The 22567-nt window shown below is 42.2% G+C and overlaps 1 long non-coding RNA gene across 2 annotated transcripts; it reads left to right on the top strand.

Annotated features, from left to right (window-relative positions):
* The first annotated feature begins 3822 nt into the window (after window positions 1–3822).
* On the top strand, window positions 3823–17879 carry LOC114017992 (uncharacterized). 2 transcript variants are annotated; one of them, XR_003563365.2, is made up of 3 exons: window positions 3823–7907; window positions 15857–17281; window positions 17485–17879. It is a non-coding gene; the product is annotated as an uncharacterized LOC114017992 (long non-coding RNA). The 2 variants fall into 2 exon arrangements; XR_008735083.1 differs by having other exon boundaries at window positions 15857–17879.
* The last annotated feature ends 4688 nt before the right edge of the window (window positions 17880–22567 follow it).

Raw genomic sequence — 22567 nt, 5'->3', positions numbered from 1 at the left:
CATGTTTTGAAGGCAGAATCAAATAACTGTGTGCTAAATTCTGGGTTTGATTGTATAAGCATAAAAACTGGTTACCCCCATTTTTACTTGAATTTTACTTTGTATTAGACCTGACCTTGTGCCTTTTTTTTTCTTCTTGTTTTGTTGTTTCAAAATTAGTTCATTTTTCATCATGTTAATTTTATTTTTTGTTATTCCCTAAGCTGTATATGCTGATAATATTACTCTTTCTAGATACAGTGGTCTACAAAATAAGATTCAAATAATCTAGTAAATATTTTGGTCATTGTTGTGCTAAGGAAGAAAAACAAACAATTGGGCAGGATTGAAATGCAGAGACCTGACAGTGTCCCTGAAAAATAATGACAGTTATTTATAGAGGGGTTGATGATTTGTTTAATGACATTTTCAGTCCGTGACTAAGGCGTAAGCTGATGCCTCTTCAATTATCTTTTAATGCTTATGACCTCAGTATTCTTCATGCTGTTGTTTGCTCAAGCTGCATCCATTGTGATTTGATATTGTTTTGTCTTCATTAGTTAGCATGCTGGTACTTTAATATCTTTATCAAAGTCAAACCCATGCAAAAATAATCAAATTTGCACCATTTCATTAAATCTTGCACTGTTGTATTTCATACTAAGAAAATTAAAGCACAGACAGCGGAGACTGAGACCTTACAATGATCTACTTCTGTCACTTACAGATCCCTTGGGTACCGTGGCAGGGTAGGCTATAAAAATCCAGCCAACAAAGAAATGGCAGACTTTTTGTGAACTGTGGTGTGCTGGATTTGCAAAAATCTAAATGCCATTAATTTGTTAGACAAGCACCAGAAATAGAGACCCAGGAGCAGAAGAAATTCATTCACGTGTGCTTGTCACCGTGATGCCTGCACAGTGCTGATTTTAGAATGCTCCCTTTTTTCCGTTAGTCAGGTATGTTAAACAGTGACAACAGCTGTAAGGGAAAAATGCATGCTACTGAAAAGAGATTTAATGTAAAAGATCTTTTCTTCTAAGATGCTGAATTTTCATCTATGGTACAGAAAATAGACATTACATTAGAGTTAGCAATGTTAACTATTGTCCTGTGTTGGTTTTGTGGTTTTTTTTAATGAGAGATGAAGTCTTTCTGTTTGGAAAAGAAATCCATCTATGCGTGCACATGTTCCAAATGAGTTAGAGCAACTTCCAAAAGCTTTCTAAAGGGCAGTTCTGATAAAATTATGATTTGTTGAATTGGATTAGTAAAAATACGACCTGCTTAATCAGGTTTAGGAAACAAATCTCTATGCTAAATAAGAAAGCTTGCACTGTGAGCAAGAGGAGAGAACTATGCAAATGGATTATGCTCTTTTTCTAGGGTGCAGAAGTAAGACATCTGGAAAAAGAAAGAAAAGCACCTTTTCCCTGTGTCCCAATGTCTCAGCCTGTAGCATGTGATACTGAAATAAGGCACAGAGGTGAAGAAAGCCTAAGGCAAAGAGGGAAGAACACAAAGGGAAAGATGTTTACACTTAATGAAAAACCAGTCAAAGAATTGTTCTTGTCTGAGGATTTTAAAGAGTGATGGGTTTGGTAGCCAAAATTATGCCTAACTACTCTTTTTTTGTAGTATATTTGCCTTCTCATTCTGAGAAAGGTACTAGACAAGTTCTTATTCTTGAACACTTGTGTGTGAGTCTTAGTATAAAAATATGAGCAATGAGCCCAGCATCCTAAACCCTATTATATTTTCATAAATAAGATTCCAAGACCTTCCTGAAAGTATAAAGGAATGTTCTGTGGCATAACTGAGCCTGTTTGTTCTTGGAGGATTTGTAAACTGGAGATTTCATTCTCCTCTTGTGTTTGTGTGAAGTCAGAACCCTTTATGTCTGCACTAGTGGAAGTAGTCTGAGAGGGGACTCAGACCCTGTAGCTTTACAGAGACAAAGAATAATAGAATCCCTCAATAACCAGATTAAAGAAAGGATCAAAGGTCTGTAAGAAAAAAAGAAAAAAAGGAAAGAGATGTTGAGAGAAGGTGGTGGTGGAGCAAAAGAGGCAGGAGGCAAAGGCATATGCCAAAAGCTGAGTAATGACAGCAAAATACTACAGAAGTAGGTTTGAGCTGTGATGGGGAAAACCTGAATTACTTCTAGGTACAGCAGATAAATTCAAAAGATTGCAAAGTATGGGAAAGAATGAAAACTTAGAAACCAAATGACATCCCATCTGTGTACTTAAATCTTGAATACCACAAAATCCAGCCAATTTAATCTCTAATAAATTCAGGGAAGCATAATTACGTTACCTGCTTCTTCTTGGGACACTCATTTGATCCGAGCAGGATGTCTGTATGTATAGCAAATTTGCTGAAATGCATCTGTTACCGAAATCTCAGAATAAAGAACTTATCGACACCAATGTGATGTAGATAAGCAGACACTTCTTTATTAACGGCCGGGTGCACGAGTGAGTCATCTCACGATCGACGCACACCAAGTTTCAAAACCATACACCTTCTATAGGACTTACTCATACATATTCATTAAGTAATCATGCATAAACATAGTATTTCCCAAAAATCATTAACATACTCCCCTCCCATATCCAATTCTGCGCAGTAAAGGTTAGAAAGGTCTAGAAATGGGTCTGGGGTATTATTCGGGTAGGTGGTACATGAGTCGGTGGTCGCGATACCCCCTGCCAGAATTACCTTTTACCTACATTCACTGTTTCTTGGCAGGTAACTATGAGTTGCTTCATTCGACTTCCCCCAGTTCCCATTAATTCTACATTTTGACATCTCAATACATTCTCCTAGGCTACACGTAAACACTGTATCCAATCATGCATTCAATCATGAAACTGTTATCTAAGTTCTAAGCATTCCTACTAGGTGATTCTGACCCTTGGTACGGGGCTGTACAGAGGATTTCATAGTAGCTGTCAGTTGCTATGCAAACACAAATTCCACTAAAATATTTCCTATAACTATATTCCTAATCAAATGTGGTTAATTAATTCTAACTTATAGCAGATATGTAACACGTCATGACAGGATCTGTATATGATGTTATGACAGAGTTAGCTGATACTGCCATCATGGGTAATTTAAGTAACATTAGATACATGAAGAAAGACAACTGGAAAAGCTGCAGGATGTTGATGGGCGCAGCAAGTACCACTCCTTGTGACCTCTTCTTAGCTTACTTTTTAAGGTCACAATGAGAGAGAAATCATCAATCTCTTCATATTGGACTAAACCACAGCACAAATGAAGGTTGATATTCAGCCTTTGTCCCCTCATGCAGAATCTCTATTACCATACAGGATTATAGTATGACTTGCTTTACTTAATTTGTGTTTGTTATCAAGTAATCAGAAATACTGGCAAAGTTTTTCGCTGTCTTAAGATCCCTAGATGAGACAACTGACTTCAGTGGAGCCAGAATCTCACTGTCTAGTCCTGGTCGAAGGACCCTGAGTGCACAAGTAAAACCCTGGCATGCGGTGTGCACACTTCTGAGGCAGAGCGTTGCGTTTTGTGATGTCCAGCTGATAGAAGGCAACACGTTATAGCACATACCCTTCACCCACACCTCTGGGCCTTCTGATGCTACTTAGATCATTCCTTTCCCTCCTGGAACTTTCACTCAACAAATTTGCATTTCCTAATCAGTTCACTTCCCTGCAGCAGTGGGATTTATTATTTGTAAGTAATGTCATACTGTATCTTTGATACAAGCTTTTGCAATCTCTTTGTTGTGCAAATACAGCCATATAACTCAACTAAACTAATTGGCTTCGGTAGGATTATCCTAGGAGATATATGAATAAATACTGCTCTCCAAGAGGCAGATTCTGCAGTCCAGTACAACTTTATTTTTTGAAGGAAAAGGGGTAGCAGCACAAGTCAGTAGTTAAACCAAGATGATAATCACTTTCCTGTTCAGTTTATCTGCAGACATGAGAGACTCAGCAACACTATTAACAATACACCATATTCATATTTACATCTCAAATTGTCGTTCCTTTTCATGTGGAGGAAGGGAGGAGGATTGTGTTGCGTTCTGCAGATAGGAGAGCAGCCACAGAAGAAGTGAAGGGATTTAGGGTAACCCGGCATCCCATGGGAAGGGTCATCTGGCTTCCAGCTTCTAGCCAAGGGTGTCTTAGCCAGAAGGCAGTAATGTCAACAGGGACTCTGTCCAGCTTGTACAATGCATTTCAAAATCTTTTAGGCACCTATTAAAAAGGAGTACTGAAGTGGTAAGATAAACCAGGTGCTATAGCTGGTATTGCAAACAGCATTTTTGACAACCAAAGTGAAAACAGAAGCATTCCTTGAACTCTTCAATATTTTTTTCCAGCCGTCTTTCACTGTGTGAAACTCTGTTATTATGTGGGGGTGGATTCAGCAATTTCCAAGATATTTTTAACTTGGGTAGTTTTGCTGGTAAGTGGAAAGTCACAAGTTAAATCAGAAGCCAGCATTTGATGAAGGCTTCTTGTTTTAAGTAGGGGTGCCATGTTGCTAAAACTTTTTTATAATTTAGATGGGAATACTGCTGCAGTTGTTGATGTTCCTTCCATTTGGAGTTTCCTAGATGGCAATTTACTATTGTTTTTGTTTAGAAGTGTGGGAAAATGGTAATTGTGATAACTACCTTCAGCAGGAAATAAAGAAAACTGCTGATTACTGCATAGAGTTCTGTATCTGCAGTAAATTCAAATGGGGTGAGACTTTGCAAACATTTGGTGTTTCAGGGTGACTGTGATGATGTGAGTAGAAAACCACATGTATTTTGATTTAATTCACATCCACTCACATGAAGTCGATGAAAGTACTGCGTTCTTCTTGAGAGGGAGACCCTTTTTTACCTTTAAAGTACTGAAGCTGCTGAGCAAAACAAATAATCCTTTCTACAGTATAAAATATTAAACATCAGCAATTTCCTTTTTCTTATGTCTCATCATTCTCAGAAGATACCCTAGGAAGATGTTGGAAATTATGCTCTTCCAATTAAGTTGCATGCACTCCAACAGTATTCAGCAAAAGGCTGCTTAATGTCCAGAGACAAAAAACATCTAATTAATCAGTCTTTGTGCACAGAAGAGAGCATTATATTTTTTTAAAGAAATTACATAAAAACTGGAAACTGGTGATGTGTTCAAAAGGAAGATACAGCGGTGGGGTGCTGTATGAGCTTCGCTTTCTAAATGATGTTGAGCTTTTTTTCTGAACTATCCAGGACATGTCCAGTAAAAGCAAACTAAAATCTGCAAATTTTACCCTGTAAAGAAAAGATTATTCTTTGTCTTTCAGACTCAAATAAATAATTGTAATATCTAACTACTGATATTTTTTATATTGTTATCTTTGTGTCCTGATAATAATTTTCTTCATTGTAGGTTCTCACTCTTATTTACGTTAGTCTGGAGAGTTTTATGAAGTGAATGAGTTCCTGAATGAAAACACAACCACTTATTTCTGAAGATCTAGAATAAGAGCTTGAATTCTGAATTGCAGGGAGAGTAGGTTCATATCAACTCACTTGTGTGTAATCAGTAAGTTAGCAAAACATGAATGCTACTGATTTCTTCATTCATATTTCTTTTATCTGGCTTGCTCCCCCCTCCCCCTTCATTTGCCATGTTGTCTGTACCAGTGACTAAGGATCACTAGCTGGAGAGGATGGCAGTCACCTGCATTTCAAGTTTTCAGCTGCCTGTGCTCTTTGAACCATGGCGTCAGTGTTAACAGCGTTAGTCCTTCATCTGTCAGCATTAGATGGGCTGGATGCTCATATTCTAGGGCTCTTAGGAACAGAATCTCCCTTTGCTTTGTCAGAGTTTGCTCCTTTTGACCCATGGCTTACTCTCTTTGACCAGCGGAATCTGAATACCTTACATCTGATTGCCTCTTGGCTGCTGCTTGTCATTTCTGGACTGTGGATATCTGGTCCGGCTGTCTCACGTTTTTGAGGCATGCTAGAATAGGAAAAGATGCAAACTGTTTCTCCCCTGATCACGTACAGGAAATGAAATCTGACAGCACCTTGGTGGAGCACACTGCATCATGTCAAGAAGTAGAGAATCTTGCTCATAGCTTGTGAAGAGGTGTTTTTTCATCCTTCTATGTAAAGCAGTGCTATATAAATGTCACGTTACACTGAATACATACCAAGAATTTGACTAATATAATGTGATTATAGTCGGAATTAGCACACCAAAAATTCTATGCCCCAGTGGGAAAGGCTGTTAGTATAATAGCGACTAGGAGGTCCATGAGGAGCAGAGCAAAACCAGAGCTTCTTGCTTACATTCCTGGCATCTTCGGGAGACAGAGAAGTAGCTGTTGTGAACTAGAGGGGAACGTTTAAGAGGTGGGCTGATAGCAGCATTTTCTGAGCTGCTGAAAGGATGCCTGTGGAGTCCTGTGGGATCCACCCTCTTTACCCAATACCTCTTGCCAGACCAGGCAAGGGATCCCACGTGGTGGTGTGGGGACAGTCTGAGATATTAACCCTTGGAGATTAAGAGGATGATGCAGTTTGCTTTGAGCATTGCATCTGGAAGAAGTCCAGTGATTCACAGTGCGGGGAGAATGCGAAGAAGAGACAAGACAGGCAGCTTGCATTTTCTGACTGTTGAGTGGCTCTGTAGCTCTGAGACCATCCTGCCACAGCAAATCCTCAAATCTGACAGCTTTTCTCTTTCAGGCATGGACTACTCTTTGATCCTATAAATTTTATCTTGGTTTTCATTAAACACCCCTGTAAGTGGCAAGTAGTGTAGCTCATTGCCAGTGAGTCAGCAGAATGCAAGTGTCATCAGCTAAATATCCAGGAATGTTATATTCGAAAGTGACAAAACCCCATAAGGTATTTTCTCTGGACTTTGTAGTTTGCACTCAGTAGCAGGCTTTATCACACAAACCCAGCTGTGGTTTTTGGGGTTTTAACCTCTTCTAGGAGAGACTGCCTATCTTTTGATTTTCTCCCTTTTTTTTAAATCCTGTATTTACAAGCAGAGCTGGTAAAATAAAAGCACATTCACTGGGGAAGGTTTGGAAAACCTAGAGTAATCTCATTGAGATGAGTGATGGTTTCAGACCTTACTGTCAAAATATGGAGTCCAAAAATCTGTCTCCTTCTCACAGAACTTCAGGGCCAAATATTTCCATGGCATAAATAGATGTAAATCCACTACAGAAAGTGCAGTTATATCCATTCACCAATGGTGGTTTTTTTTGTTGATAGCATCTTTCAATATTACAATTAGCAGTCTTTAAAGAGATCAAAACCTCCTTTGGTGCTTCAGTGCAAATGCTTTATTTTTCTTCTCTTCTGACTAATTGTCTCCATCCTGACGCCTCTGAGTGAATTAAGTAATGTGTCATACACATTTTAGCTTTTCTCTTTACTTCCTTTCTGACACTTGTAGGCAGTACAGAGTTGTTTCTCTCCTTCATTTCTGAATGCCCACACTTTCATGGCTTTCTGATAGAGATGTCAGACTGGATGATAGTTGTTTTTACTTCAGGTGGAACATGATGGGGGTTTTGGTTCCTAATGTGCCCATTCCACATACCAAGACTCAGTTCCGCAACAGTTTGTAGATGCCAAACTCTGTTAGGTGGTAATTGTCGATGGGACATGAGGTACCAAAGAAAGCTTTCACAGCTCTGTAGCTGTGACTTACTGGTTTCCTGTATGGATGAGCTTTGTTCATGTGATTGAAATTTTTGTTCCAAACAGAGCCAAGTGAAGGAGATTAAATTCTCAGCCAGGTGAGACCTACTTGTGTGTCTCAGGAGAGACAGTTTGGACCAATGTCAAAATGGCTGGTGAACTGAGATGCTGTTTTGCCAATAGATGAGGTCAGCACAAAGGAATCAGACACCTAGTTAAAGAGGTGAGCTTATCTTTATTTACATTTAAAGCAATAGAATAGTAAGTGAAATAATACAGCAAGAATAGAACAAGACAAGGTAGTGCACCTGATCGCTACCACATATGACAGACCATAGTGGTTAAGAAAGATACATCACCAGTTGCCCTAATACGCTACCATCATCCAGACCCGCAGGTGCTGGGGAGCCCCAGTTACAGCGAGGATTTGGAGAGCCTGTCCTGGCAGTGGAGAAGTCCTACACAGGGTGTCCCCTCATAGGTGAGGTCTCCAAAGTCATTGCAAGAGGGTCCAGCTTTTATACAGTTGAATAAACAAGCTCACCTAATTACAAATGCGGAAACGCCTGGTTTCCCTCTCCTCTCAGATCCCACCAAAGCCTGGCCAGGGCTCAGGGGACACCAAGGGAGTTTCCCTTATCTACTTGATTTTAACCACTGGTTTGCAGACAAGGCCACGTATCTGGTTTCATGGCCTTGATTACCTGCCTCTAAGCAAGGAAGGATGCACTATATCATTGCTATGATTATATTCTATCTAAGCTACGTCTTTCACTAATGATCATGCATATTTTTGCTAATGATTGGATACTAAAAATGTGCATATATATATATGTATATAGAATGTTCATTTGGCAGGTACATCTAGAGATGCTTTGGCTCAGGGCCTGTTGCTCAGGCCTCAGCACTTCAGATGCACCTGGGAACGTGGTGTGCACAGCATTTTGTTGCTGCTTTTCCACAAAGGGTGGAAACACAGAGGTGGTTAGCATATCTAAATTGTTAATGATGTGAAATGTGTGAGTCAAATCTTGAAGATAAAGATCTAATGCAATTGCTTAAAATTGCAGCAAGTTGTTTATAACATCCTTTACATTCAAGCCTACTGTGGCTTTAAACATTAAGAATAATTTTATTATGAAGCATTGTACTGGGGCTGGCTGGGATGGAGTTGACTCTTCATAGCAGCCTGTATGGTGCTCTGCTTTGCGTTTGTGGCTAAAACAGTGTTGGTAATGCACCGGTGTTTTGGCTGCCGCTGCATAGTGCTTGCACAGTGGCATGGCTTTTTCTGCTCCCTCCTCCAGTGGGGGTGGGCAACAGATGAGGAAGGGGCATGGCTGGAACAACCAACCAAAGGGATATTCCATACCATATGGTGTTGTGCTCAGCAATAAAAGCTCAGGGAAGGGAGGTGGAAGGGGGTACACTCATTGTCGTGGTGTTTGTCTTCTCAAGCAATGGTTACACATGCCAAGACCTTACTTCCCAGTTAGCGACTGGACATTTGCCTGCTGATGGGAAGTAGTGAATTAATTCCTCTTTTTGCTTTTGCTTTCCCTATTAAACTTGATCCATAAGTCTTTTCATCTTCTCCCTATTTTCTCCCTATCCTGCAGGAGAAAGGGGTGAGGAAGAGACAGGGTGAGTGTTCGGCCGCTGGCTGAGGTCAGCCCATTGGAAGTACTAGAAAAGAGACGCTTAGCTCCTGTTCTAATAAACATTTCTCATCTTGTTTCCCTGCACGAGGTTACGTTTTTATTGCATAATGTTCCTCTACTTTTAAATTTTCCCTTGCATTTAGCTTCCTTCTGAATAGTTAGTTGAGGAAGTAATGGCATCATCACGGTTCATTCTGACTGTCTACACCAAAACAGTTAGCGATCTCTGCAAAGCTGATTGGGAATGACACCCTTAAAAACATTGACTTTAAATTAGTGTTTAGGTTTCAGAGTTAATGTCTCATGGAAGCGCAGCCTCCTGAGATGACAAAGAGATGGTATTAATTCCCTTCCCTAATTCAGCAGGCTGGTGCAAAAAGGTTTAAAGAGCCACCCCTGGACTACACAGGCAAGTCTACAGGAGCAGTTTATAAACGTAGATTCATATAGAGTCTCTGTCACTCTTTTTCATCTAGTGTCATTGCAATTTACCTCGTCCATAGAAGGTTCTTTATGAGAGAGGTCTGACCTTCTCAGGAGCATGGCTTAGCAGCTGGCCAGGAATATGCTTTGCCTTACTTGCAGTCTCATCTTTTCACTGTGTCAGTTCTAGGTAACCTCCTCTGAGCCCATAAATGCAACTCCCAACTTGCAGTGGCCTGATTGATGATCCCCAAAGAAGTTTTAGTTTGCCATTGCTGCCAGCAAGTTCAGCCTAGCCCAGCCTCTGAGCATATGTACCAACAGTGTCTTCACACCAGTGTATAATACAGTTATTTCTTGATGGTTTATTACTTCCTTCTTTTCAGCTTCTCTTTTGCTTGTGCTTCCTGCAGTTTTATAGAAAGGTATTTTAAAAACATGGGTGAACTGGTTCCTTATTAATTGTGCTTGCTCTGTATAGTGATGGGTATTTGTAGCAGAATCCATCCTTTTAATCCAGCTGTCTGCCACATATACACTGAAGAAAATTAAATGCCTTTCAGACATCATATATTTGTAAAGAACATTAGTAATGCAGTGAGGTTCATATGTTCATTTGAAGATTAGGGTCTAAATTTAGATATATTCCCCAAAGAAAAGGGCTTTTTGGCCTCAATTTCAATAGCTGTTTCAATCCAGAACTACCACAGGAGTTAGTGCAATGAGAGGGCTTTGATTTGGAGTTTGGGGCTGAATGATATATTAGAAGCTAGACTTCCAGCCCGTAGTGGAAGTACATGGCAGAAATTCCTTGCATGCCTGACGTTTGTCTTTGACTAGCCGTTTTGTGAGCTCTTGATTTCACCAGATTCCCCTTGATTTATTCATAAGGCCAAGCTCTCCCTGAATAATGTGAAAACACGCCATTCATGTCCTTTGTAGGTTTGTGGTGCTGAAAGCAAGCATAGGTGTGGTGGTGCGGCCTCTTAATTTGCTTTCAGCGTAACATTGCCTGCTGTAGTGATCTGTAGAGTGAAAGCTGTAACTCTAGCTGAGAGATTTAGTTTGAGCTACAAGTGTTACAGAATCACAGAATCACAGCATGGTCAGGGTTGGAGGGACCTCTGGAGATCATCTAGTCCAAGCCCCTGCTAACGCAGTTTCTCCTAGAGCAGGCTGCACAGGAACGCATCCAGACAGGTTTTGCAAGTCCCCAGAGGGGACCCCACAGCCTCTCTGGGCAGCCTGTTCCAGTGCTCGGTCACCCTTCAGGTAAAGAAGTTTTGTCCTTGTACTCAGATGGAACTTCCTGCATTGCCATTTGTGCCCGCTGCTCCTTGTCCTGTCACTGGGCACCACTGAAAAGAGCCTGGCCCCGTCCTCCTGACACCCTTGAGATACTTGAATGCGTTGGGAAGATCCCCTCTCAGCCCTCTCTTCTCCTGGCTGGACAGTCCCAGTTCTCTCAGCCTTTCCTCATCAGGGAGATGCTCCCATCCCCTCATCATCTTTGTTGCCCCTCCGTGCCCCCCCTCCAGCAGTTCCCCATCTCTGCTGAACTGAGGAGCCCAGCACTGGACCCAGCACTCCAGACGCAGCCTCCCCAGGGCAGAGCAGGGCGGGAGGATCCCCTCCCTCGGCCTGCTGGCCACGCTCCTCCTCATGCACCCCAGGATCCCGTTGGCCCCTTGGCCACGAGGTCACCCTGCTGGCCCACGGGCAGCTTGCTGTCCCCCAGCACTCCCGGGTCCTTCTCCACAGAGCTGCCTCCCAGCAGGTCAGCCCCAGCTGGTAGTGGTGCATGGGGCTGTCCCTCCCCAAGGGCAGGACCTTACACTCGCCATTGAACTTCACGAGGTTCCTCTCCACCCAGCTCTCCAGCCTGCCCGGATCTCACGGGACAGCAGCGCAGCCTTCTGTGGTGTCAGCCACTCACTCCGCCCAGTTCTGTCCCATCAGCAGCTTGCTGAGGGCACGCTCAGGCCCTTCATCCAGGTCAGTGATGACTAAGTTGAACAGGACCGGACCCAGTCCTGACCCTGGGGAGCACCAGGAGCTACAGGCCTCCAGCTCGACTCTGCCACTGGTCACAGCCCTCTGAGCCCTGCCGTTCAGCCAGTTCTCAACCCACCTCGCTGTCCACTCATCTAACCCACCCTTCCTGAGCTGACCTATGAGGATGTTACAGGAGACAGTGGTGTCAAAAGCCTTGCTGAGGTCAAGGTTGACAACATCCACCACTCTCATCTACCCAGCCAGTCATTCCATCATAGAAGGCTCTGAGTAGGTCAGGCATGGGTTCCCAATTAAATTACCCTGATTTATCATCAGCCCAGCAGTACAATGGCAACATGGCCCAGAACTGATGTGACTGTCACCGCAGAAGAGCTGCTGTACTATCTTTAACACTCAAAACTACAAAGCATTTAAAAGTGTGTGGGGCAGGCTTGCTAAGTTACTCTTGTGCAGCTTCTGAGCGGGTCTTAGGCAGCATGCAAAACATAAGAGCAATGGAGTTCTTGAAGGCATTCTGTCTTTCTGTATTAAGTGTAATAATCTCTGTCGCTTGTATATGTGTGTAGCCTCCATCAGGGAAAATGGTAATGAGTTTGCATACCAAGGAGATATTAAATCCCAATTCCCCTTCAGTAATGTATAGTCAACAGAAGCCTTTGATGAATGCAGCTTCTTCTTAATTAGATGCTTGAGCAGGAGATTATTAATCCATTTATCTCAAATTCTAATTGTACCATGAATTTCTTGTTGCTTTATGCTTAAGTTTATGATCATAGTTATCTTCCTAGAACGTTTAAAGAGTCATAAATTAATGTATTTCTGGAAACTTGAATTGTTGTATTCTTATTTATAATACTTTCCTCAATATATATGTGTGTAAATATTCTGAAAGCCTCACTCCATCAGCCAGGGGTATCCTGCAACATAACAATTGGGCAATTGCAGCTATATGCCATTTCTGTGGTAGTAACATCTGAGCCTTAAAGAAATGGATTTTGGCACCAGTAAGGCAAACTGGCTGATTATTCACAGTAAAGGCTGTTTTTTATGTACCAGAATTACTGAATGGCATGATTTGTGGACCTGCCAGCTTTCAAATACGTGTTAAAACTATAAGCTTAGGTTGTGATACAAATATGTAACTACTAATGATCCTATAGATCTAAAAATCAGTCCTAGGAGATTCAGGGCAAGCCATTTTGTTTGCTAAAAGAGCATGTAGTTGCCTGGGTGACACACATTTGCCTGGATACAGCTAAGGGTTCTTTTGAAAATATCTCCATGGCAGGCAGAAGCTTTTATTCCTTTGAACGTGGTGAATTGGCCTAGTTTGCAATTCATAGTGTATACTGCAATGGCTCCATCTGCTGAAACAACTCATAAATCACTGGAAACTCCAGAAAGTTGCAGCAAATGGGATTCTTTCACCTATCATCTCTGCTATTAATGCCCTCTGTGTTTCTATGTCTAGGGTGGGCTACTGCAGAAAAGACTAAGAACATATTGCCGTTCCTTTGTGTGTACGTGTGCCAGCACAGCAGAGGGATGAGATTGACAGGCACGTGGCTAACATTCAGTCAAGTTGCATAATAAATGATAAACGATAACGAATGAAGTCCCTTTCTCAGTGCATCCCTCTTTTTTATATGGGCTGTTGTGCAGGTTTTGCTGCGTGCAAGCCAAGATTTGATGGCACCATCTACACTGTATAGTAATATCTGAGAAGAGAGAAAGGTATTAGAGTGAGGGTTTTTTTTTCTGCTGTGTTCTGTGGTTTTAACTATCTATATCGGCTGCTATTAAAAAATACAAACAAACCCTACAACAATTACTTCCTATTCTAAATACAGCAGCAGATGATAGCTCTTCTGCCATCTATGAATTCATGTGTTGCCAAATGATTGCCTTTCGGTGGTGTTACTGATGTCCTAGCTGACAACATGTCCCAGTTGTCCTTTCCAGGGCAGAGTGTGTTTCTCATTAAGGTCCCTGTATTTCACTGCTGAAAAAATTCAGACTGCAATGAGGCTGACTGCTCCCATTTCAGTTCTTTCAGTTCTAGGAGGACCCTTCGTGGCAGATACTGTGTATTGACATGCAACCGGGCTGAGTTTAGTTCCAAGTATTTGTAAAATAAAATTATAGTTGCACAGCTGAGTGTCATTGCACTCATTTTAGACGAGAGAATAATTTGTAGATGTCTATTTTGGATGTATCTGGCAGACTGTATAAACAAAGATATCTGCTATCTGATTAGCCTACATAGAGAAGTTTCTTGCACTGTCTGCACTTGGGTAACTTGGTGTGTTAGCTCCTGCTTCACTTCAATTTTTTTCTCTCCTTTCTCTTAGTTGCAGGGCTGCTTCCTTTTTTGTGTATCTCATCATTACCCTGAAACCGTTCTCCTACTACCAAGTGAATGAATGGCATAGGGAGGGGAGCGCCAAGTCTGTCAGAGGAACTGCCAGGATGCAGTCATCAGATCCCAAAACCCTTCTGTCAGCGTCACTGGGAGCACACATTAAAAATAATGATCTGTTTATGCATGGACTGAGCTCAGAACTGGGATATCTGCACCCTACAGTTTTCTGAACCCCTCCCACTTCTGCCAAGGTTGTACTTTGTGATGTGGAAAAAGTCAGTTCTTTCTTTTTCAGTTTCCCGATCAGTAGTCTTTGGGCCATGTAGGCACCTCTTGCCTCACCAAGACTGGAAAGATCAATTAACTTGTATATTTCGAGGCATAAATTGCTATGCAGAGCCAGACCCTGTATCAGCGCATCAAAGGGAGGGTTTACGATTGACTTTGAGGGGCGGAGGACTGTGGTCCAAGTGCCTAGAAATGGACAAACCCCACAACGATGGGGAGGGTAATGCAAAAATTCCTTCCCCTCTTTCCCCCAGATCTTGCTGTTTGCTTTTCTGATTAACTTAATAGTATTCCTACTCAGTCTTCAGGCTGAATTTTCTCCTGAGCATTGTTCCTGCCATTCTTTCTGGCAGAGTTCTTCTGCTTGAAAAAGGCACTTTGATTCCTTCTGTGCTTTTGACTTAGAACTAATACGACTCATCCGACCTGGTGAGTCAGTAAGTTCCTCTGCATCTCTGCCTTGTGGACTGAATGAAGTAGAGCCTTCATAGAAGAAAGGCATATAAGTAAGAAGTGGGTAAAGTGTATGCACAATATGTGCCTGATTCAAGCTGGATAACTAATTCAGTGTAAAAACATTCCTTTTTTGCCATGAAGATGTAGCCTTAATGGGGAATAATGGCTAAAATTATTTCAGTTCCTCCCTGCCTTTGACAAATTTGAAAGCAGTGTTAAGCTGATGCTGAGCTTTTTTTGAATACCACACTGCATGCTTCTTTTTAGTTGAAGTCTTATTCTGCTTTTTAACCTCTCCTCTCTTCTTCGAACATACACATTTTTTAATGTAGTACACAGTCTTGCAAGAAAATTCTGCTTTCTGGTTATATTACTAGTATTTTGTAAGGCACATAATCTCAAAAGGAAGATTTTTCATGACAGGATCTCCTTCTAAATTAGCCCAAGAATGACAGTGTAGGATCTAGGCTTTCCATGTTGTCTGCACGTGGCACTGAAGGAGTCACTTATGCCAGAAGCCAGAGGTACCTAAGTGCCTAACTCACACCTGAAACCAGGGAGACAAGAGAAAGTGATGCTGAGATGGAGCTCACAGTCAAATGCCAAAACACAATTAAACACAATTAAGAATTTCTGCAACAGGCTGGCTGTTCCTCTGTGCCTTGTTTCTAAGAAGGGGACAGCAGTGTTGTCCTAATCCCCAGGCGGGTGGAGAAGGTGCAGCAGTTGGAGACTGTGGGTGCTGAGAGTCTGGGTTGGTGGAAGGGCCCATTGAATCCCAGAAGACAGAGGGAAGGGATCCCTGACCCAGTTTGCTGGAGACTGCCCAGGGATCAAAGCAAAAGCAGGAGGAGGATAAAATACTCATGCTGATACCATCACCTTGACGTTCCTGCTTATGTAACATCATTTGTGGCCTGAGATTCACCTGATCCCTGTGATCCCCTTTATGCTTTTTGTTCGCAGCAGAGCATTCCAGCCATCACTCCAGGAAGAATGAAAGAGGAGAGGACAGAGCAGATCACGTACCCAGTGAACCTGAAAGTAAACAGTAGCTAACTCTTCGTCCTTTTACAGTGGTTATCTCTCCTCTGTCAGCAGAGTAGGCTTTTTATAACAAATCCTGCATCAAGTTGCTGAGATAGGCTAGCAAGTGGGTAGTTTCTGTTTCTGCCAAAGGAACACAATATATTGCTTTCATAATCTCTTAGATGTGACATTATTCCTTCAACATCAAACCTTTGTTGGAAATTACTGGTTTTAGAAGTGACCTAAGGATGCCATCTTCAAGCTTGATGTTGTATATTTGACAGCACTTCAGGTATAAGAAGTACTGCCATTTCCTTCTGGCTGGTCTTTTGTGTGTGTGTATGTGTTTTTCACTAGGCAATGGAGGCACAGAAAAAAAATTTTCAAATGGAAAGTATTTTTACAAAATCACAAGTGTTGCTGGCTCATGAGTATTCCAGGGCACATGAAGTTCCTGGAAACATTTTCAAACACATTTTTGTGTCACCCCTTTTTGGTGGCTGATAAAATGAATTTGTATCTTTGAAAAGTCCCATTACTTGGACTCCTTGGGTGTTGCAGAGCTTTTTGTGTGCTGTATTAGTTTAGGTTCCTAAACAATAGCCTAACATTAGATATCCATTTATTAAAAATACCCAAACTCTTCATCATGAGTTTCACATGTCAACAAGCAAGCCAGTCCATTTTGTAGAGGACTAGTAGTAGTGCCTGCACACTGTACAGCTGTGCAAGAGTGCTCTTCGATCTGCCAGTGCAGAGATAAGACCCTGCTAAAAGGAAGTATTTACTTTAGAAGCTCTCTTTGATGGGTTCTGTCATTTATGAGAGTTGAGCTCTGTCTGCTAAATTCCACTAAACAAGGTATCAGCTTTTTAGCACAAGGCTTTGGGGTGCTATATCCTTACACATTACAAAAGGCTTGGTACTAAATGTGACAAGGCAGCCCAGTTTACAAATGCAGTGAATTTTATCTGCCATGCAGTGCAATTTGGGCTTTCAAGGCTGTAGAGGCTCTTTCAGCTTTGTCCTTAGATCAAGGTTATAAATTTGATATGTGTGTGTGCACCTAGGATATAGAAAGATAAGGAACAAATTCTTCACTGGCCCACCCCTTAATGTCAAGAACATTCTCATTGACTTCAATGACCAGCAATCACCCTCTGCCAATACCATGTAGATACTGTTTTCTATATCCATGTTATTCAGTGTCACCCCATCAATGTTGCACCCATTCTGTTTGCTACCACATTAGTTCTGAAGGATTTCAGTGATGTGCCGGTCGTGGTTCTGCGCAGTCACAAGAGGATGTACATGCCCCAGGGATGGGGTACAGTCTTCATAAAGCCTGAGGCTCTGCTTAAGGTTGGTTTATCTCTGTGGGTTTCAACAACAAGGTGACTCCTGTCTATTTCTCAGCTACAGTTATTGAAACCATGACAAGGTGTGCACTGGTACAGCACCCAGAACTCCACAGAACAATCTGGGGTCAGAATGTTAGAGCAAATTGGTTTTTCACTAGACTTTACACAAGAAAATTATGTGCTATTTCCCTTGTTTCCTCCCAGATTTGTACTACAGGTACACTTCACTACCACCTGAATTTCCCAAGAAATTCACACTGCTGGCACAGCTATATCATTAAGAGGCTCCTGCAGCTGGTAAGAAAATGACACTGCACCTAAACCTGTCGACTTCTGAGACTCTCCTTGGATAGTAACGCTTCTTGTATTGAGCCATGAGATCCATATGAAGGTTGACATTGCTCCCTTGGTTGCTGACGTTACAGTTGTGTTTCAAACATTACCTTATCACACAGGCATATTTCTCCTGATGTTTGACAAAAAGCAGGAAGCTATTTCTGATATGACAAAACTATTTTCCTGACTCTGAGGGACCCTGGAGGAGTAAACAGATGTCCTACAGACTGTATGTGCACTCTAATAAAAATGCAGCAATCACCTGAGCTGTCTGGGGTTGCTTTCCTTGTGTCCAAGTCCAACGGTGATGCAATTATGCTGTGAAATAATGAAAATTTCAGACATCCCACAGTGGTATTTTGCCAGTTATGGGGATTTCACACAGTCCTTTCTAATCCCTCTCCTCTTTTTTTAGGATATTTTAATGAAAGTTACTATTTGATCACCATGGATTAAGCTTTAACAGAGCTCTTGAAGGATCTGGCAATTTCATAGAGGTCATATGAAGTGTGTGGTATTCTTTCACCTCCTACCAATGAACCAGAACAAGTCAAGACCCCTGGTCTAGCAGCTCGTCACAGATCATTGACCCAGCCAGGCAAGGCCGAGCGTGGTCCATTGTCAGTGCAGGCAACATGCATAGTGACTGCTCTGAAATAATGACAGTGAGAAGGGCACTTGCACTAGGATGTTGACATCTTGTGTTACAGTGAGTAATGTACGGGGATGCGTGCCAGCCTCTGAGACCTTCATGAGATGGCTGTAGCATAAGGAATTTCAGTGTCAGTTAATTACGCTTGAAGACACTGTGGTGGTTGTGGTATCTAAACACAAAATAGATGGAGATATGGAGTGATAGCTCAGAACATGGTTATTTCAGTATGAGAGAATCAATGAAGGGCTTTGAAGTCTCCTCTTGTTTTCTTTGCAGATACTTCTCTTTCATCTCAGGCCGGTGTTATTTCAACAGGTATTGGGGTTTTGTTTAGTGTCGAAACCCAAAGACTCTGTTGTCACATATAACAAGAACTGCTGGGATGCAATTCTTAGCATCTAACATCATAGGAAAGTTGTGGCTGACCCACACCACTTTATCCTCCTAACCACCTCTGCAACTACTTTAACGCAAACATAAGTGCGTGCCGCAGAAATAGGTCACTTTATCATGTTTGTACTTATTCTCATCTCCTTAAACACAGCAGCCACCCCACAGGTGAAGATTCCAGTGCCTACTCGGTGAAAGGGAAGGGAAAACACTGGGATCAGAGGTGCTGCCTGTCTCATTTTATGGCCTGCTAGATGACCCTTTCAATCTCTGGGTCTAAGTTTTCTCTTCTCTGTGAAAAGGGCTGTAACATTTTAAGGTACTTTGGGATCTGCAGAAGAAAAGCTTAATATAGCTGCGTTAATACAAATAATAGTTTCCCATGCTTCCTGTGGCAGTCTCCCAGCATTTGTCACCTGACTTGTCCAGGATCCCCTGTAGAATTTCTCCAGAACACTTTCTGCCAGCAGCGTGGGAAGCTTAGAATAGTAAAGGAATATTTGTTCAAAAATGTTGGAGGGCATAAAGTATATTTTTCATGCCAATATAATGATACAGATCTCATAAAGCCTTGCTGTAATAAAACACTTAAAATAGCTATCCCTGCAAGCTGTTTTTCACACAAGAGGATGTGCTGTGGATGCTCTTCTCTGTTAACACATCCCAACAGAACTTCCTTGTACCTTTCTGTCCCGTGTAGAGAAGGCTGGAGGAATTTGTCCTGATGCCATTGGCCTGTCCCATTTACAGAAGGGGGTTTCCATGGTGAAGGCTGCACAGCCATCCTCAGTTGCAGTTGCCAGCATCTCTTCGGTCTGTGTGGGCTCACATGCAGCAAAGGCTGCAGCTGTGTTTTCTCATCAGAGCAGACACAAAATGATGAGTCATTTTACACGACCTTCCAATCAAAACTGTGTGTACCTTAATTGCTCTCTCTTTCTTCTTTCAGTGGATTTAACCAAATATACATGAATCAGTGAGGCTTATAAATGTAAGGAAATAATGCCGGTTTATTTTCTTTAAGCATATTCTACTTCATATCGTTACTGGAGGTAATATTCTAGTCTGTGTTGTATTTATTTCTGCAGGAAATAAGAGCCTGCCTTGCTTACAGAATACATCTTGAAATTATCAGTAAGGTTGATCTACGTGCTTTTTGTAGGACAGCTAGTCTGATCTGTGTTTGTTACAGAGCTCACCTTCCAACATCAGACAAAGGAGGTCAGGGAATGCAAGCATGATAGTTCTGTCCCCTTCTAAATACGGTCAGATACCGTTCATTGCCCTTCATGGTAGCATTACTCAAACAAAATACCAAGATCAAAACAAGTGGATTTCATGGAGTCTCTGCTTAGTGTCTCTTGTGAGAATCATTACTTTGGGTAGGCTGTTGTATCGGTTTTGAAGGGGAGTTGAATAAAATGGGCTCGAAGAGGTATCAGTACTTTGCAGTAGAAAGGCCTTTTCAGAGAAGAGTGTTTGGGGTTATTTCCTAAAATCTGCCCTGCAACTTAAGTCCCTAGCTGGAGAATATAATTTCCAGGTCTTCCCTGGCTTCTTTTGGGGCTGTTGTCTCCTGGAAGTGTAACTCTCTGGTGGTTTGGGGATCAACATGCCGTACCTGATACACAGTTTGTAAGCATCATGATAATCCTTGGGAAGGAGTAAGCTGCCCTGTGTAGGCTGGGCAGTGGTAGGCTGTCCTGGCTGGAGCACATGTCCCACATTCACAGCCAGCTTCACGCAGTGACTTCTGGTGACACAGCCAGGAGGAGAGCAACACACAGAGTCTAGGCTGAGAAAAGAAAAAGCATTTCTTAGAGCTAGAGAGAAAATTCCAGCACTATTTAGCAGCCGTGACCCATCTCCAAACACTTGTGCGTGGAGAACCATCCCACCTCAGTTATGAGGGAACCATGTATGTTATTTTCTTCCCTGTTTTTAGTCTACCTGCTTCAGTCATGGAATTTTCTCCATGCAAAGTCTCTCAGGAGTTCCCAGCTGCTGGCACCATTCTCTATGGGTCTACAACCATTACAGAGTAATTTATGAAGAAAGCTGCTGCTCAGGAGGAGTAAGGGATGGGCTGCTGCTGCACCTCTAAGCCCTAGTGACCTTTATGGCAGTTGATTGCCTTCCCAATCATTTATATTATTTTAAGTGGACTTGAGCCCAGACTCAACAACCAATTTAATCTCTGAACTTCCTGCTGAAATTAATGGGCTGCAACATTCATATTGACATTAGTGGGATTTATCTCTTGTGATTAATTCGTGGTGCTTTTCTGGATCTGAACCTTTTCCATTCTGTCCAGCACGTATAAGGAATGAGCACAGCTCTGCCACCTCTGCTTGTTTTGCAGTGCTCTTTGCATACCCTTGTTAAATGCTGTGATATTTGTGAAAGAGCTAGGATTAATAGCTAGGATTCAGCTCAGGGCCTGGTTTGAAGGCGTATAGGATGGCATTCAGACTGCACACTCTATGGGGCTGCCAGACACCGCCTTCTCGTGTGGCACCTTCCCTGGATAAGCCTCCATTACTTGCTGTCCCCATCACAACGTGAAACACTAGTCACTGGGAGGACTGATTTATAGGTGGCCTGGATAGAGCCCTTGCATGTTTGTCTTGACTCTTAAGGTCGTTCCACTTTTACACCCAGATGTGAAAACAGAGAACTAGCACTGAACGTTTGCAGTTTGCCTCGGAGGGCTGTATATATTCAACGAACAAGTCTAGTTAACCTTGGGGAAGGAGCTGACGTTCTCATTACACACGTTTTCACAGCTAGGTTTCATCTGATTTCCTTCGCTGGTGCCTGCCTTTCAAGCTTTGCATGTACAGTGAATCATAATGCCAACAAATCGAGACCTTTCATTGTATGAAAGTTGAGCCAGGTGCTTCTGGCTGCTGTCTCCATTGATGGGTTTTCTGAGAGCATAGTCAGTGATGGTATCAGGCATAAGAAGTGAGAGGACCTTATTTGACATCAGTGTTTCTCTTACAGCATCCAGCCAAGTGCATATTTACTTTAGCAGTGCAAACTGCATCTTGACATTGCACCCTGGCGTGTTTAGTTAATTTTCCTTGCCCCAACACAATGCTTCAGCATGCTCCAGAGTAGATTGTGATAGGAAAGATACCTAATGCTCTTCTCTGAGGGCTGTGAGGAGCAGCTTTTATCATTTGTTGCTTTCTTGAACTATTAGTCTTACAGTGAGGGTATGGCAGATATTTTCTGTCTGCAATTTACCTCACTTTGCTGTAGCTCAGTTCCTTCCTTCACTCTGCCTGAGACATGGCAGAGGACCCTGTCCCACCCTGCAAAAGGCAATACCTGTCTCCGTATTGCAGTTTGATTTTAGTGGCATTTTCTCCTTGTCTGAAGGATTTTCTTGCTCCCATGTTTTTGCTGAAAAACTAGGTGGTGTTTATCCCTCTTCTAATCATGGCAAGTTTGCATTATCTCTCCTTGGTTTGTGCCATTGCAGTTTTGCAGCATTTAACCTTTTCATTCCATGTTCCACATTTTTTGTTTGTGCCAGGATAGCACAGGATCTAATAATGGCTGTTAAAGTTGTTTTCCAAATTGGTAGTTTGCCATGGAATTGGCCTCTTGTGGCTTACATGTGCCTTGTGTTACAAGCGCCCTTTCTGTCCCTCTGCTTGGTTGTTTGGTTTGGTGGGGTTTTTTGTTGTTGTTCGTCTGTTTTTTGCCAAGATCTTTCCCTCTTTAGCCTAGGAGCTAAAAATTGCAAAACCCTGCAGTGTATTCTTAGGAGATAGCAGCCACATCGATGCAGTGAGGTGCAGACAGTGACATGCCTGCCCCAGCCGTACCCGAAGCCTGGCAGACATGCAGCAGTTCCTGTTAATCTTGCATTACAGAGCACCGAGCTGAAGCTAA

Source organism: Falco cherrug, chromosome 14 (assembly GCF_023634085.1).
Source record: "Falco cherrug isolate bFalChe1 chromosome 14, bFalChe1.pri, whole genome shotgun sequence".
Classification (NCBI taxonomy): domain Eukaryota; kingdom Metazoa; phylum Chordata; class Aves; order Falconiformes; family Falconidae; genus Falco; species Falco cherrug.
Note: the sequence above shows the minus strand (reverse complement) of the source record. Positions and strands in the feature narration are given on the sequence as shown.